Below are 16,284 nucleotides of genomic sequence, written 5' to 3'. Positions count from 1 at the left end.
CTGACTACGGGTGCTGCACTGTAAGGAGTTTGTACGTTCTCTCCGTGACCTGCGTGGGTTTTCTCCGAGATCTTCGGTTTCCTCCCACACTCCAAAGACATACAGGTATGTAGGTTAATTGGCTGGGTAAATGTAAAAAAATAAATAAAAATTGTCCCTAGTGGGTGTAGGATAGTGTTAATGTACGGGGATCACTGGGCGGCACGGACTTGGAGGGCCAAAAAGGCCTGTTTCCGGCTGTATATATATGATATGATATGATATGATATGATTTTGCAGTTTATCTACAAAGCCACAACACTCACCACCAACCTCAAACAAAACTGCTCACAAAGATCCCTGTAACAGGCTTCTTCCTTGTCCACATTGGTTCCTGCCAAATGTCGGAATCTGTGCACCAAGCCGGATGGCAGGGAACAAATGTAAAGCAGTGCCACAGCCAGCAAACAAGGGAAATATTTCACAACTTTCAATGAACTATTAAAAAATTTAAGCATAATCGTCGGTACAGAGTTTGTATGTTCCCCTCACGACCACATGGGTTTCTCCGAGATCTTCAGTTTCCTCCCGCACTCCAAAGACGTACAGGTTTGTAGGTTAATTGGCTTGGTGTACGTGTAAATTGTCACTAGTAGGATAGTGTTAATGTGCGGGGATGGCTAGTCGGGGCAGACTCGGCGGGCCGAGGTGTCTATTTCTGTGCTGTATCTCTGAACTAAAAAAATCAATAAGGATTGGGACATGCATGTACAATTGATTTATATGTGAAATATCATACATACACCACTTTATGTTAAAATCCATGATTTAGTTTAGTTTAGTTTTAGAGATACAGCACGGAAACAGACCCTTTGGCCCACCGAGTCCGCACCAACCAGCTACCCACGCTACCCACTAACACTATCCTACATGCACCAGGGTCAATTTTGCATTTACAATTATATCAAGCCAATTAACCTGTTCGTCTTTGGAGTGTGGGAGGAAACTGAAGATCTCGGAGAAAACCCACGCAGGTCACGGAGAGAATGTACAAACTCTGTACAGACGGCGCCCGTAGTCAGGGTCGAACTCGGGTCTCTGGCGCTGTGAGGTAGTAGCTCAACCGCCACGCTACCATGCCACCATTTTTTAAATTCGAAATAATAAAAAATATTTATCCAACAGAATTGCTCTATCGAGTAAAATTAGTACTCAGCACAGATTGTGAAATAATCTGTAATTTTTAATTAATGAGTTTGCAGATGACACAAAAAATGGTGGAGATGCAGAATGTAAAGAAGACTTCCAAAGGATACAGCAGGAAATAAATATAGTCATTTAAATGGCAGATGGAGCTTAATGAGGACAAGTGTGAGGTATTAATTTATGGAATAATGAAAGGCCTGGATAGAGTGGATGTGGAGAGGATGTTTCCACTAGTGGGAGAGTCAAGGACCAGAGGCCACAGCCTCAGAATATAAGGACGTACGTTTAGGAAGGAGAGGAGGAGGAATTTTGTTAGAGTGTGGTGAATCTGTGGAATTAATTGCCACAGATGGCTATGGAGACCACGTCATTGGGTATTTTTAAAATCGGGAATTGACAGATTCTAGATTAGTAAGGATGTCAAGGGTTATCGGGAGAAGCCAGGAGAATGGGGTTGATTGGGAAAGATAGATCAGCCATGATTGAATGACGAAGCAGGCCTGATGGGCTGAATGTCCAAGTCCATGTCCTATGGACGAGATGAGAAAACATTTCTTCACACAGAGAGTGGTGAGTCTGTGGAATTCTCTGCCACAGAAGGCAGTTGAGGCCAGTTCATTGGCTATATTTAAGAGGGAGTTAGATGTGGCCTTTTTTGCTAAAGGGATCAGGGGGTATGGAGAGAAGGCAGGTACAGGCTACTGAGCTGGATGATCAGCCATGATCATATTGAATGGTGGTGCAGGCTCGAAGGGCCGAATGGCCTACTCCTGCACCTATTTTCTATGTTTCTATGACCTATGACCTATGAACTTATTGCATTGTAGGGGGTCAAAAACGTAAGGGGAAAGTATGCAGTTAATGACAGGGCTCTTAACCACGTTGATGTGCAAAGTGATTCTAGGAACCAAGTCAATAGCTCCATAGAAGTATCAACACAAGTAGATAAAGTGGTAAAGAAGGCGTATGCAACACTTGCCTTTGTTGGTCGGGGCATGGAACATAAGAGCCAGGAGTCATGTTGCAGCTTTATAAAATGTTGGTTGGGCTGCATTAGGAGTATTGTGTGCAATTCTGGTCACCCCATTACAGGAAGATGGATTGGAGAGTTAAGAAGAGGTAAGTACTTGGAATTTGGATCAATTCGGCAGTGTTGCTGATAAGAAGAGGAATTGAAATAGGCTACAGAATATTATTTGTAGAAAAGAACTGCAGATACTGGTTTAAATCGAAGATTGACACAAAAATGCTGGAGTTGCTCAGCGGGACAGGCAGCGTCTCTGGAGAGAGAACCTTGGGTCTGAAGAAGGGTCTGGACCCAAAACGTCACCCATCCCTTCCCTCCAGAGATGCTGCCTGTCCCACTGAGTTACTCCAGTATTTTTTGTCCATCTACAGAATATGATTAATCAGTTGATAGGTTACGATAGGAAACTATCATTAGAAATGGTGCTATACTTACAGGTCGAAAAGAGATGTGAAAGAGTGGAGCGATTCACAATCGTAAGTGATAGGAGAAGAATCAGGCCATTCGGCCCATCAAGTCTACTCTGCCATTTAATCATGGCTGATCTATCTCTCCCTTCTAACGCCATTCTCCGTCCTTCTCCCCTTCGTTTTGTTTCGATTGTGTCGGATGATTGTAGATCCTTCTCTGGGATGAACACACATGGAGTCGCCACTCTCCAGTATCATCTTGCAAGAGTAGTGAGTAACTAAGTGATCTTCATGTACAAGTCTAAAGATCTCAGCAGGGGACAGCATAGGTAAATAAGGAAGTTTAAAAGGGGATTTATGATACTTACCCTCGCTAGCTAGGGCACTAGGTATAAGAATGAGGAGGACATGGTCCAACTGCATAAAACGATGGTAAAGCCACACGTCCTTTGTATAGTATGCGGTTCTGGTCACCACACTAGGTGTAACTGTGGTGCAGCTGGTAGAGCTGTTGCCTCACGGCGCCAGAGACCCAGGTTCAATCCTGACCTCAGGTGTTCTCTGTATGGGGTTTCCAAGTTCTCCCTGTGACCGCTTGGGTTTTCTCCAGGTGCTCCGGATTCTTCCCACATCCCAAAATCAATAGACAATAGATAATAGGCAAAAGACAATGGACAATAAGTGCAGGAGTAGGCCATTCGGCCCATCGAGCCAGCACCGCCATTCACCGTGATCATGGCTGATCATCCACAATCAGTACCCCATTCCTGCCTTCTCCCCATACCCCGTGACTCCGCTATCTTTAAGAGCTCGATCTAACTCTCTCTTGAAAGCATCCAGAGAATCGGCCTCCACTGCCTTCTGAGGCAGAGAATTCCACAGCCGTGCGGGTCGGTAGGTTAATTGGCCTCTGTAAAGTTGCTCCTAATGTGTAGGAAGTGGATGGGAAAGAGTGACAACATATAATGATGTGAACAGGCGACCAATGGTCGACGTGGGCTTGGTGGGCCGAAGAGGCTGTATCCATGCTGTGTCTCTAAACTAAACTGTACTAAACTATAGGAAGAGCATAGTTGCTCGAACAGTCCAGGGCAGATTCACCAGGATGCTCCCAAGAATGTTATGAGGAAGGACTAGATAGTCTGGGTTTGTGTCTATGGAACAGAGGAGGCCGGGATAGGGAAGGAGGGGGGGGGGGGGGGGGCAGGCAGTGAAGGAGGAGGAGGCGCATTGATAAGATAGACGGTAGGAATTTTATTCTTTTGACAAAACTATCTAAATCTAAAGAGCACCGGTTTAGGGAAAGCCGTTAAAGTTTTACAAGAGATCAGAGGAAAATATCTTTCACTCCAAGGTTGGTACATACTGTCAGAGTGGGTGGTGAGAGCACAGACTCACGCAGCGTTTAACGAATATTGAGCAAGCAAAGGAATTGCTTTGGCTTAGAAGGCTGCAGATCAAATGCTGGCAATAAATGGATTAGTGCAGGTAGGTGCAATGTTGCAATGGTTCTTTATTGTCACGTACGCACAGCACAGCAAAATCCTTTTGCACAACCCACAAATGGACAGTCGCCATGTTTTGGCGATGATAGACACAAAAAACTGGGGTAGCTCAGCGGGTCAGACAGCATCTCTGGAGAGAAGGAATCGGTGATGTTGTGGGGTGGCATTTGATCTGCAGCCTTCTAAGCCAAAGCAATTCCTTTGCTTGCTCAATATTCGTTAAACGCTGCGTGAGTCTGTGCTCTCACCACCCCTCTTCAGACGATGAAGGTGGGATTTCTGCCAACTCTGACACAAAATGGCCTCCCGCGGGCCATTGGGAGATTTACGGCCTGGATCATTCGACCCAAAGGCTCAGAGCTTGCTCACTTCTCGGCGACTTAGTGGTCTCCAGCTGAACACTTTCATGGCGTTCCATATTTTGGCACTGTTTACAAAGAAGCAAAAAGTCCAAAGTCCCACACGCTGGAAGGAGTGGAGCGCCACTGATCCAGGTAAGCCCAGGTAAGCCCCAGGCAGCTGCAGGTGTCTGTGCCGCCATCCCTCTCCTCTGCCAACCACCTCTGAGCCCCACGGGGAGCCTCCTGCAGCCGACCCCGAAGGTGCTGAAGGTATTACCCTGATCCCTCTCCTACCGGCACACTCCACAGTCTGTCACCGCCAGTGGCTTCCTCCTCGACTCTCCGGGTTCAGGCCTTCTGATCTGGGTGGTCTGAAAAGCCTGCTTTGGGACTATTTGACAAAGGCATACTGACTTAATTCAATTGACAGTTAAGTGCGTAGAAGAGCACAGTGGCACAGCAGTAGAGTTGCTGCCTTCCAGCGCCAGAGATGCTGGTTCAATCCTGACTACGGATGCTTGTCAGGATCAGCCATGATCACATTGAATGGCGGTGCTGGCTAGAAGGGCCGAATGGCCTCCTCCTGCACCTATTGTCTATTGTCTATTGTCTATTGTCTATTGTCTATTGACTTGGGGCTACTCACTATCCCGCGGTCTAGGCTTAAGCTCAGGGGTGACCGCGCTTTTGCGGTTGCAGCTCCTAGACTGTGGAACAGCATCCCTCTCCCCATCAGAACTGCCCCCTCCATCAACTCCTTTAAGTCCAAGCTCAAAACCTATTTCTGCTCCCTAGCGTTTGAGGCCCATTGAGGAGGCGCTGTGAACTGTTTTGTATGTGCTGTTATGTTTGTGTGCTACTGTATGTTTCATTTTTTCCTTAGTACCTAAACAGATGTACAGCACTTTGGTCAACATGGGTTGTTTTTAAATGTGCTATACAAATAAAATTGACTTGACTTGACTTGACTTGTATGGAGTTTGTACATTCTCCCCGTGACCTGCGTGGGTTCTCGTTCCACACTCCAAAGACGGACAGGTTTGTAGGCTAATTGGCCTGTTAAAATTGTAAATTATCCCTAGTGTGTGTAGGATAGTGTTAGTGTGCGGGGATCGCTGGTCGGCGCGGGCTCGGTGGGCCGAAGGGCCTGTTTCCGCACTGTATCTTTAAACTAAACTAACATTGAACATCAGAATTCATGAAAGGGTGTTGAATTACTGACAGCGCCTTCTTAAATTAAACATAAAATAATCTCTTCAACAAATGACTTCCTTAATAAATTATGCCTATGCCAGAACCTCACTAATGTTGCTGTCTTCACCAACAGACAGGGTCACCATTAATAGTTTCACCATCATGACTGCTGCAAAATCCAAGTGAGTTCAAAATCCAAATAAAATGCAAAAATCATGTCCCAATTTTCAACATTAACTTACAGATATTAACATTGTACGTTGAAAATTGGTTTTCCACGTTGAAAATGGACAATGGTAATGGAGAACATTTATTTACCTCATTTAATTTGTAGAACGTATCCAAATATTCTACACGTGGTAAGAGAGAACTAATGAGGGGGTCATTCACCTGAAATACTTACTGTGTTTCTTGAGTGTAAAAACAAAGCGCTGGAGGAACTCAGCTGGTCAGGCAGCATCCATGGAGGGAAATGGACAGGACTTTTCTGGACATTTCTTCCCCTTCTCCACAGAGGTTACTCTTGGAGTAAGTCCAAGATTTTGTATTTAATAATACACAAGATCTATTTGAGGTTGTAATGGAAAAGCTCCTACAGCTAGAGAAAATATCCTGATGCATTGAATGTTATCAAAGGTAATTGCTCAGTAGGAAAGAAGGAATGAATGTTTGACTCGCTGGAGTTTATTTAGAAGGATGAGGGGGGATCTCATAGAAACTTACCGAATAGTGAAAGGCCTGGATAGAGTGGATGTGGAGAGAATGTTTCCAATGGTGGGAGAGTCTTGAACCAGAGATCATAGTCTCACAATTTAAAGGATGTACATTTAGGAAGAAAATGAGAAGGTATTTCTGTAGTCAAAGGGTGGTGAGTCTGTGGAATTCATTGCCACTGAAGGCTGTGCAGGCCAAGTCAATTGCTATTTTTAAGGCAGAGACAGATAGATTCATGATTAGCAAGGGTATCAAGGGTTATGGGGAGAAGGCACGAGAATGGGGTTAGGAGGGAGAGATAGATCAGCCATGATTGAATGGCTGGTTGACTTGATGGAGTAGACTTGATGGGCCAAATGGCATAATTTTACTCCTATCACTTTTGACTCTTTATGATATTATGATTCTTTATCATTTCTAAATATCAGATGTATCCACTTCTGTGTGTGAACTTTTAGTGCAACTGACAGTAAATGGCTTTCTACTCCATCTTTCAGTCCAGATAGAGAGATAGAGTCCTACAGCATGGAAACAAGCTACTTGGCTCAACATGGCCATGCTGACTGCCCCATCTAAGCTAGCTCCACCGTCCCATGTGTTTAGCCGATAAGGAAGGATGTGCTGGCTCTGGAGAGGGTCCAGAGTGGTTTACAAGAATGATCCCAGGAATGAGTAGGTTTACCTATGATAAGCATTTGTCGGCACTGGGCCTGTACTCGCTGGAGTTTAGAAGAATGCGGGGGGACCTCATTGAAACATACAGAATAGTGAAAGGCTTGGTAGAGTGGATGTGGAGAGGATGTTTCCACTAGTGGGAGAGTCTAGGACTCAAGGTCATAGCCTCAGAATTAAAGGAGGTTCTTCTAGGAAGGAGATGAGGAAAAAAAATTTTAGTCAGAGGGTGGTGAATCTGTGGAATTCTTTGCCACAGAAGGCTGTGGAGGCCAGGTCAGTTGATATTTTTAAGGCAGAGGTAGATAGATTCTCTATTGGTACAGGTGTCAGAGGTTATGGGGAGAAGGCAGGAGAATGGGTTTAGGATGGAGAGATAGATCAGCCATGATTGATTAGCTGAACAGACTTGATGAACCAAATGGCCTAATTCTACTCCTATAATATGATATCTCTCCAAACCTCTCCTGTCAATGTACCTGTCCGAATGTCTTTGAAATGTTGTTAATGTACCTGACTCAACTACCTCCTGAAGCTGCTCATTCCATATATCCACCAAGATTCGTGTGGAAATGTTTGCCCCTCAGCCAACTGAACCATCCTACCAACAACTTGAGAGCAGTCCTGAGCTACTATTGACCTCATTGGAGACCCTCGGACAATCTTTGATCGGACTTTATTTGGCACTAAACATTATTCACGCTATTCCTTTTATCGAGTATCTGTACACTGGGGAAGGCTCGATTGCAATCATGTATTGTCTTTCCGCTGACTGGTTAGCATGCAAAGAAAGCTTTTCACTGTACCTCGGCATACGAGCCAATAAACTAAACTCAAGCTCAAACTCAATTGTCCATTTTGGCAAGTACAAACTAGAAAAGTATTATATAAATGGTTAGAAAGTGCTGCGGTGGAGCGGAATCGGGGATCCCAGCACAATCCATTCAATAATGGGAAAAATGTTCAGTGCAAGATAATGTCCAGTAAAGTCTGATCAAAGGTAGTGACTGTTCTCTAGGTGTTGGTTGAATGATTCATGTGCCTGATAACAGCTGGGAAGACACTGTCCCTGAATCTGGAGGTGTGCGTTTTCACACTTCTGTACTTCTTGCCTGGAGGGACTGGGGAGAGGAGGGAGTGGCCAGGGTGCAACACTCCATTTTTTCATTATGCTGCTGGCCTTGTTGAGGTGGCGAGAGGTGTAAGTGGAGTCAATGGAAGGGAGGTTGGTTTGTGCGATGGTCAGGGCCGCATCCACAATTTGCTGCAATTTCTCCCCCATTATCCTCCACTTGCCAATTTTTTGCCCATTCCATCCACTTCTTTACATCACTTTGAAACCTACTTATATTCCGTTGACATTCTATTTTTCTACCTATTCTTGTGTCATGAGTAAAATGAGCAGGCATGCTTTTGATCACTTCATCCAAATCATGTATTACAATTGTAGGCATTTTTGGCTGCAGAACTGATTTCTCTGGCACTCCATTTCTTTCATCTTGCCAACCAAAAAAAGATGCATTTTAGCCAGCTAAGCTTTCATCCAGCGCAATATATTATTTCCTGCACCGTGATAGTCATTTTAACAAAATGATCTTTGGTTCAATATGTCATCCAAAGCTTTCTGGCAATAAGTTCATAAATTCATAAGTGATAGGAGCAGAATTAGGCCATTCAGCCCATCATGTCTACTGCGCCATTCAATTATGGCTGATCTATCTCTCCCTCCTAACCCCATTCTCCAGCCTTCTTCCCATAAACCACGACACCCGTATTAATCAAGAATCTTAGTACATTAATGGACCTTATCCACAGCACCAGTTACTTTTGTTTATCTTAGAGATACAATGCGGAAACAGGCCCTTCAGCCCACCGTCCATGTTGGCAAGAGATCACTATTCTGCACACTAGGGACAACTTACAATTTTTACTGAAGCCAATTAACCTACAAGGCTTTACGTATTTGGAGTGTGGGAGGAAACTGGAGCACCTGTAGAAAACCCATGCGGTCACAGGGGGAACATACAAACTTCGTACAGACAGCACCCCTAGTCAGGATCGTACCCAGGTCTCTGGTGCTGTAAGGCAGCAACTCTACCACTGTGCCATTGTGCCACACCTTAAGTGGACCTTAAAATGCAATTGTTCACCTTACTTCTTCAAATAACTTCAATGACAAACATGATTTCTGTTTCAGAATAGTATGTTGAGTAGCCTTGATTTAGCCTCAGAGATAAAGGACGTTCTTTTGGGAAGGAAATGAGGAGGAATTTCTTTAGTCAGAGGGTGGTGAATCTGTGGAATTATTTGCCACAGAAGGCTGTGGAGGCAAAGTCAGTGGATATATTTAAGGCAGAGATAGATAGATTCTTGATACGTACAGGGGTCAGAGGTTATGGGGAGAAGGCAGGAGAATGGGGTTAGGAGAGAAAGATAGATCAGCCATGATTGGATGTCAGAGTAGACTTGATGAACCGAATAAATTAATTCTGCTCCGATTACTTATGAACTTACGAACTTATGAGCCTGTTTCTGTGCTGTATTTCTCTTTGATTCCCTGAGAATGGTTATCTCTACATTCTTACATCTTTTTCAAACACCTAGTAACTGAAGAACACAGACAAGATCATCTTGGCCCTTGAAACAAAATAACCCTGATGTCCCATTAAACATTTGATTTTCACTGCCTGTACAACCATGTCATTAACTTTCATCAACTCTGATTTATTTTGAAGTGGTGAGTCAGCATGATTAGCGTTTATTTTCGAAGGAATCAGCTCCACATATCCAGCTTTGCTTCAAGCTTAATAATTTTGCATTTTTTCCAGTCATGGATCAACTTAAATATTCTACATTTTAAACTTAAAGCACGCAAACCTCAATGTCCTTCCTTCTCTTCATGCTTTAATATACGTCTCAATCAAACTTCTCTGACTAGAAATTGGATTTCACTGCCTTTTGTTGCATTAAACCATCACCGTCTTTAGTGGTGTGGCCGATCATGTTATCAGGGAGAAATACAATTGAAATCATGTTAGAACATAAGAGTTGTAAAGGCAAGAGTAAGTTATGGAGTCATAGAGAGTCAGAGTCATAAAGTGACACAACGTGGAAACAGGCCCTTTGGCTCAACTTGCCCACACCGGCCAAAGATGTTTCAGCAGCGCATTTGGAAAGCAGTGACGGATCGGTCAAAGTCAGCATGGATTTATGAAGGGCAAATCATGCTTGACTGATCTTCTGGAAATTTTTTGAGGATGTAACAATCAGAATGGATAAGGTAGAGCCAGTGGATGTGGTGAATCTGGACTTTTAAAAACCCTTTGACAAGGTCCCACACAAGAGATTAGTGTGCAAAATTAGAGCACGTGGTATTGGGGGTAGGTTATTGACATGGATAGAGAGCTGGTTGGCAGACAGGAAGCAAAGAGTAGGAATTAACGGGTCCTTTTCAGAATGGCAGGCAGTGGCCAGTGGGGTGCCGCAAGGCTCGGTGCTGGGACCCCAGTTGTTTACAATGTATATTAACAATTTAGATGAAACATAGAAGCATAGAAACATAGAAAATAGGTGCAGGTGTAGGCCATTCGGCTCTTCGAGCCTGCACCGCCATTCAATATGATCATGGCTGATCATCCAGCTCAGTAACCTGTACCTGCCTTCTCTCCATGAAGCAATTAAATGTGACATCTCCAAGTTTGTGGATGACACAAAGCTGGGTGGCAGTGTGAGCTGCGATGAGGATGCTATGAGGCTGCAGGGTGACTTGGATAGGTTGGGTGAGTGGGTAGATGCATGGCAGATGCAGTATAATGTAGACAAATGTGAGGTTATCCACTTTGGTGGCAAGAACAGGAAGGCAGATTATTATCTGAATGGTATCAGATTAGGAAAAAGGGGAGGTGCAATGAGACCTGGGTGTGCTTGTACATCAGCCACTGAAGGTGAGCATGCAGTTACAGCAGGCAATGAAGAAAGCTAATGGCATGTTGGCCTTCATTGCGAGAGGATTTGAGTTTAGGAGCAAGGAGGTCCTACTGCAGTTGTACAGGGCCCTGGTGAGACCGCACCTGGAGTATTGTGTGCAATTTTGGTCTCCTAATTTGAGGAATTACATTATTTCTATTGTGGGAGTGCAGCGTAGGTTCACGAGGTTTAATTCCCGGGATGGCGGGACTGACATATGATGAAAGAATGGGCCGACTGGGCTTATATTCACTGGAATTTAGAAGGATGAGAAGGGGTCTTATAGAAAAATGTAAAGTTCTTAAAAGATTGAACAGGCGAGATGCAGGAAAAATGCTCCCGATGTTGGGGGAGTCCAGAACCAGGGGTCACAGTTTAAGAAAATGGGGTATGCCATTTAGGACTGAGATGAGGAAAAACTTTTTTACCCTGAGAGTTGTGAATCTGTGGAATTCTCTGCCACAGAAGGCAGTCGAGGCCAATTCACTGGATGTTTTCATGAGAAAATTAGATTTGGCTCTTAGAGCTAAAGGAATCAAGGGATATGGGGAGAAAGCAGGAACAGGGTACTGATTTTAGATGGTCTGCCATGATCATATTGAATGGTGGTACTGGCTCGAAGGGTCGAACGGCCTTCTCCTGCATCTATTTTTCTATGTTTCTTCTATGTGTCTAACACTAGTCCCACCTGCCTGCATTTGGCCCATATCTCTCCAAATTTGTCCTATCCATGTACCTGTCTAACTGTTTCTTCAATGTCGGGATAGTCCCTGCCTCAACTACCTCCTTTGGCAACTTGTTCCATACTAGTTACCCTTCAGATACCTATTAAATCTTATCCCCTTCATCTTAAACCTATGTCCATTGGTCCTCAATTGCCCTACTCTGGGCAAGGCTCTGTGTGTCTACCTGATCTTTTCCTCTCATGATTTTATACACCTCCAAAAGATTACCCCCTCATCCTCCTGCACTCCAAGGAATAGAGTCCCAACCTACCCAACCTCTCCCTACAGTTCAGACCCTCGAGTCCTGGCAACATCCTCGTAATTCAGTTCCTTTCAACTTCTCCACCTCAGAAGATCATGGCTGACTCTTTACTTCACAACCACTTTCCTCTTCTGTCAGCCTATCTTATTGATTCACGTATTTTCCATTACTGATCTCTACCTTGAATTCTCGCAGCAACTGAGCTCACTTGGGTATAAAACCTGAAGGACTCACGACCCTCCAGTGAACAAGCTGCACTTACAAACTTCTACAGATGCACCATATTGAAATAGTCCACCTATTCCTTTACTCCAGATATGCTGCCTGACCTGCTGAGTTAGTCCAGCATTTTGTGCCTATCCTCTCTCTAAACCTGTATTAGCCTGTTGGCTGTTACACAATTATTTCCAGGGTTCAATTGTTCTGTTACTAAAGATAATTATGTTAACCCACGATGGTCACCCATATCAAGGCTGATGAAAATGTGATCTCTTATGACCATTCCAGGCCTCTCCTGTAAAAGTATGGTGAACCATTCAAGTGAAATATGGGCTAACAGACATCCATCTTGGAGTACAACTTTAGACAATACAAGCAACTTGCTTCATATAATGGCACCAATTGAAAGATATGAACTTCGTACAAACTGCTGCGTTGAAAGGTAAAATGAAACAGCTGCCATTGACACATCTGTCTCCTCATCCAGATGTTGAATTGCTACCAGTATCATGGCAAATATCTTGCAATAAGCAGTATTCTGCCAGTGAATAATATTAACAGAGAAACAAAGAAAATAGCTGCAGGAGTAGGCCATTCGGCCCTCCAAGCCAGCACCGCCATTCAATATGATCATGGCTGATCATCCAAAATCAGTACCCAGTTCCTGCTTTTTTTCCAAATCCCTGGATTCTGTTAGCCCCAAGAGCTAAATCTAACTCTTCTCTTGATAAAATCCAGTGAATGGGCCTCCATTGCCCTTTGGGGCAGAGAATTCCACAGATTCACAACTCTCTGGGTGAAAAGGTTTTTCCTCACCTCAGTCCTAAATGGCCTACCCCTTATTCTTAAACTGTGACTCCTGGTTCTGGGCTCCCCCAACATCAGGAACATTTTTCCTGCATCTAGCCTGTCCAATCCCTTAAGAATTTTATACGTTTCTGTAAGATCTCCTCTCATCTAGATTCCAGTGAATACTAGCCCATTCGACCCATTATTTCATCATATGTCAGAATCGCCATCCCAGGAATTAATATTGCAGTGAAATGTTAAATTACTGAACTTTAGTTTAGTTTAGTTTAGAGATGCTGCCCTGAAATAGATTATTTGGGCCTCTGAGTCCGCGCCGACCAATGATCCCCACACATTAACATTACCCAACACACTCTAGGGACAATTTTACATTTATACCAAGCCAATTAACCTAAAAGCCAGTATGTCTTTGGAATGTGGGAGGAAACCGAAGATCTTGGAGAAAATCCACGCAGGTCATGCAAACACCGTTCAGGCAGCACCCGTAGTCAGAATAAAATAGACAATAGACAATAGACAATAGGTGCAGGAGGAGGCCATTCGGCCCTACGAACCAGCACCGCCATTCAATGTGATCATGGCTGATCATTCTCAATCAGTACCCCGTTCCTGCCTTCTCCCCATGCCCCCTGACTCCGCTATCCTTAAGAGCTCTATCCAGCTCTTTCTTGAATGTATTCAGAGAATTGGCCTCCACTGCCTTCTGAGGCAGAGAATTCCACAGATTCACAACTCTCTGACTGAAAAAGTTTTTCCTCATCATATCATCATATCATATCATATATATACAGCCGGAAACAGGCCTTTTCGGCCCTCCAAGTCCGTGCCGCCCAGTGATCCCCATACATTAACACTATCCTACACCCACTAGGGACAATTTTTACATTTACCCAGCCAATTAACCTACATACCTGTACGTCTTTGGAGTGTGGGAGGAAACCGAAGATCTCGGAGAAAACCCACGCAGGTCACGGGGAGAACGTACAAACTCCTTACAGTGCAGCACCCGTAGTCAGGATCGAACCTGAGTCTCCGGCGCTGCATTCGCTGTAAAGCAGCAACTCTACCGCTGCGCTACCGTGCCGCATCTCAGTTCTAAATGGCCTACCCCTTATTCTTAAACTGTGGCCCCTTGTTCTGGACTCCCCCAACATTGGGAACATGTTTCCTGCCTCTAACGTGTCCAACCCCTTAATAATCTTATACGTTTCGATAAGATCTCCTCTCATCCTTCTAAATTCCAGTGTATACAAGCCTAGTCGCTCCAGTCTTTCAACATCTGGGTCTCTGGCGCTGTAAGGCAGCAACTCTACTGCTGTGCCAACGTGCTGCCTACAGGTTTGTAGGCTAATTGGCTTGGTATGAATGTATGAATGTAAAATTGTCCCTAATGTGCATGAGACAGTGTAAGTGTGTAGGGATCGCTGGTCGGGGCAAACACGGTGGGCCGAAGGGCCTGTTTCCATGCTGTTTCTCTGAACTAAACTAAACTAAACTTGCTGTGTTCTAAACGCTTCTCAGTTTACCCACAGTCACAGAGTTCCACCGTAAACTACAATTTTCCCAAACACAGACCACTTTTCTGTCAGCCAATATTCCAGCAGCATTGAAAGATATTTAAATGTAATAATCTATACATCGGCGAAACCAAACGCAGGCTCGGCGATCGTTTCGCTCAACACCTTCGCTCAGTCCGCCTTAACCAACCTGATCTCCCGGTGGCTGAGCACTTCAACTCCCCCTCCCACTCCCAGTCTGACCTTTCTTTCACGGGCCTCCTCCAGTGCCATAGTGAGGCCCACCGGAAATTGGAGGAACAGCACCTCATATTTCGCTTGGGCAGCTTGTAGCCCAGCGGTATGAACATTGACTTCTCCAACTTTGGATAGTTCCTCTGTCCCTCTCTTCCCCTCCCCCTTCCCAGTTTATCTTCCTGTCTCCACCTATATCCTTCCTTTGTCCCGCCCCACCGACATCAGTCTGAAGAAGGGTCTCGACCCGAAACGTCACCCATTCCTTCTCTCCTGGGATGCTGCCTGACCCGCTGAGTTACTCCAGCATTTTGTGAAATAAATGTAATAAGACGAACATTTTCCAAAATAAATACCTTCTTTGCAATTTCTAATCCGCACTATTCAGTCAACTATAAAATCTTCCCTATTTTATACAGAGCAACAAAACTTACTGCATACCAATCAGGTGGATCTTGAAAGTGTTCCCATCAGATTATTGCAAAATTTCTCATTCAAACGGTACACACCTTCTTTTATTACTGACTCAAATTGCTTCATCCAAGCAGTTTTGAAGCTATTTCATCTCTTCAGACCTCATGCAGACTTTGTGATTGAAAATAGTTGATGGGTACACACATATATTTGGAAATTACGTCAATATTGTGAGAACAAAGACTGGTATTGCAGATGATTCACTCTCTGGGCACACATAAAACTCCACAACAGAGGAATAAAATCAAAAAAACACAGAAACATTAACATTCCAGAGAGAGCATTAACATCCCAGCTCTATATTCCTTCATCAGAATTTCTTCATCAATATTCTTCAATGGAATAATCTCGGAACGTAATTATTTATGAAAACAAAACTTAATCAGGAGTAGGGCTGATGAATCATAAGCCTGTGGTGTTTGATTGCAAGGTACAACCTTCTGATTAAATTGTCATTCCATAATAAATATGAACTGCCTAGACATCAGCAATGATAAAGGTACATAACATATATTTTGCCGGTAAACCCCATCTTGATCATAACCACGCAGACATGAGTGAGGTAGACAGGTACATGGATCGTACAGGTTTAGAGGGATTTGGACCAAATGCAGACAGGTGGGACTAGTGTAGCTGGGACATGTTGGCCAGTGTGGGCAAGTTGGGCCAAATGGTCTGCTTCCACCATGTATATGACACTGTGACTCTATGACATGATGTGGCTCTCTAGGACTTTGGTTGAGATGCATTTGGAGCAATGTACGCAGTTCTAGTCACCCCATTATTGGAACGATGTGGAGGCTTTGGAGAGGGTGCAGAGTAGGTTTACCAGAGTGTTGCCTGGATTGGAGGATTGCAGCTGCAGGATGAGGTTGGATAGATTTGGATTGTTTTCTCTGGAACGTCGAAAGTTGAAGGGAGACTTGATAGATGTATATCAAATTATGAGAGGCATCGATAGAGTAGACAGTCAGAACAATTTTCCCATGGTGGAAATGTCCAAAACTAGAGGACATAGCTATAAGGTGA

The sequence above is a fragment of the Rhinoraja longicauda genome, chromosome 8, assembly GCF_053455715.1.
Source record: "Rhinoraja longicauda isolate Sanriku21f chromosome 8, sRhiLon1.1, whole genome shotgun sequence".
Classification (NCBI taxonomy): Eukaryota; Metazoa; Chordata; class Chondrichthyes; order Rajiformes; family Arhynchobatidae; genus Rhinoraja; species Rhinoraja longicauda.
Note: the sequence above shows the minus strand (reverse complement) of the source record.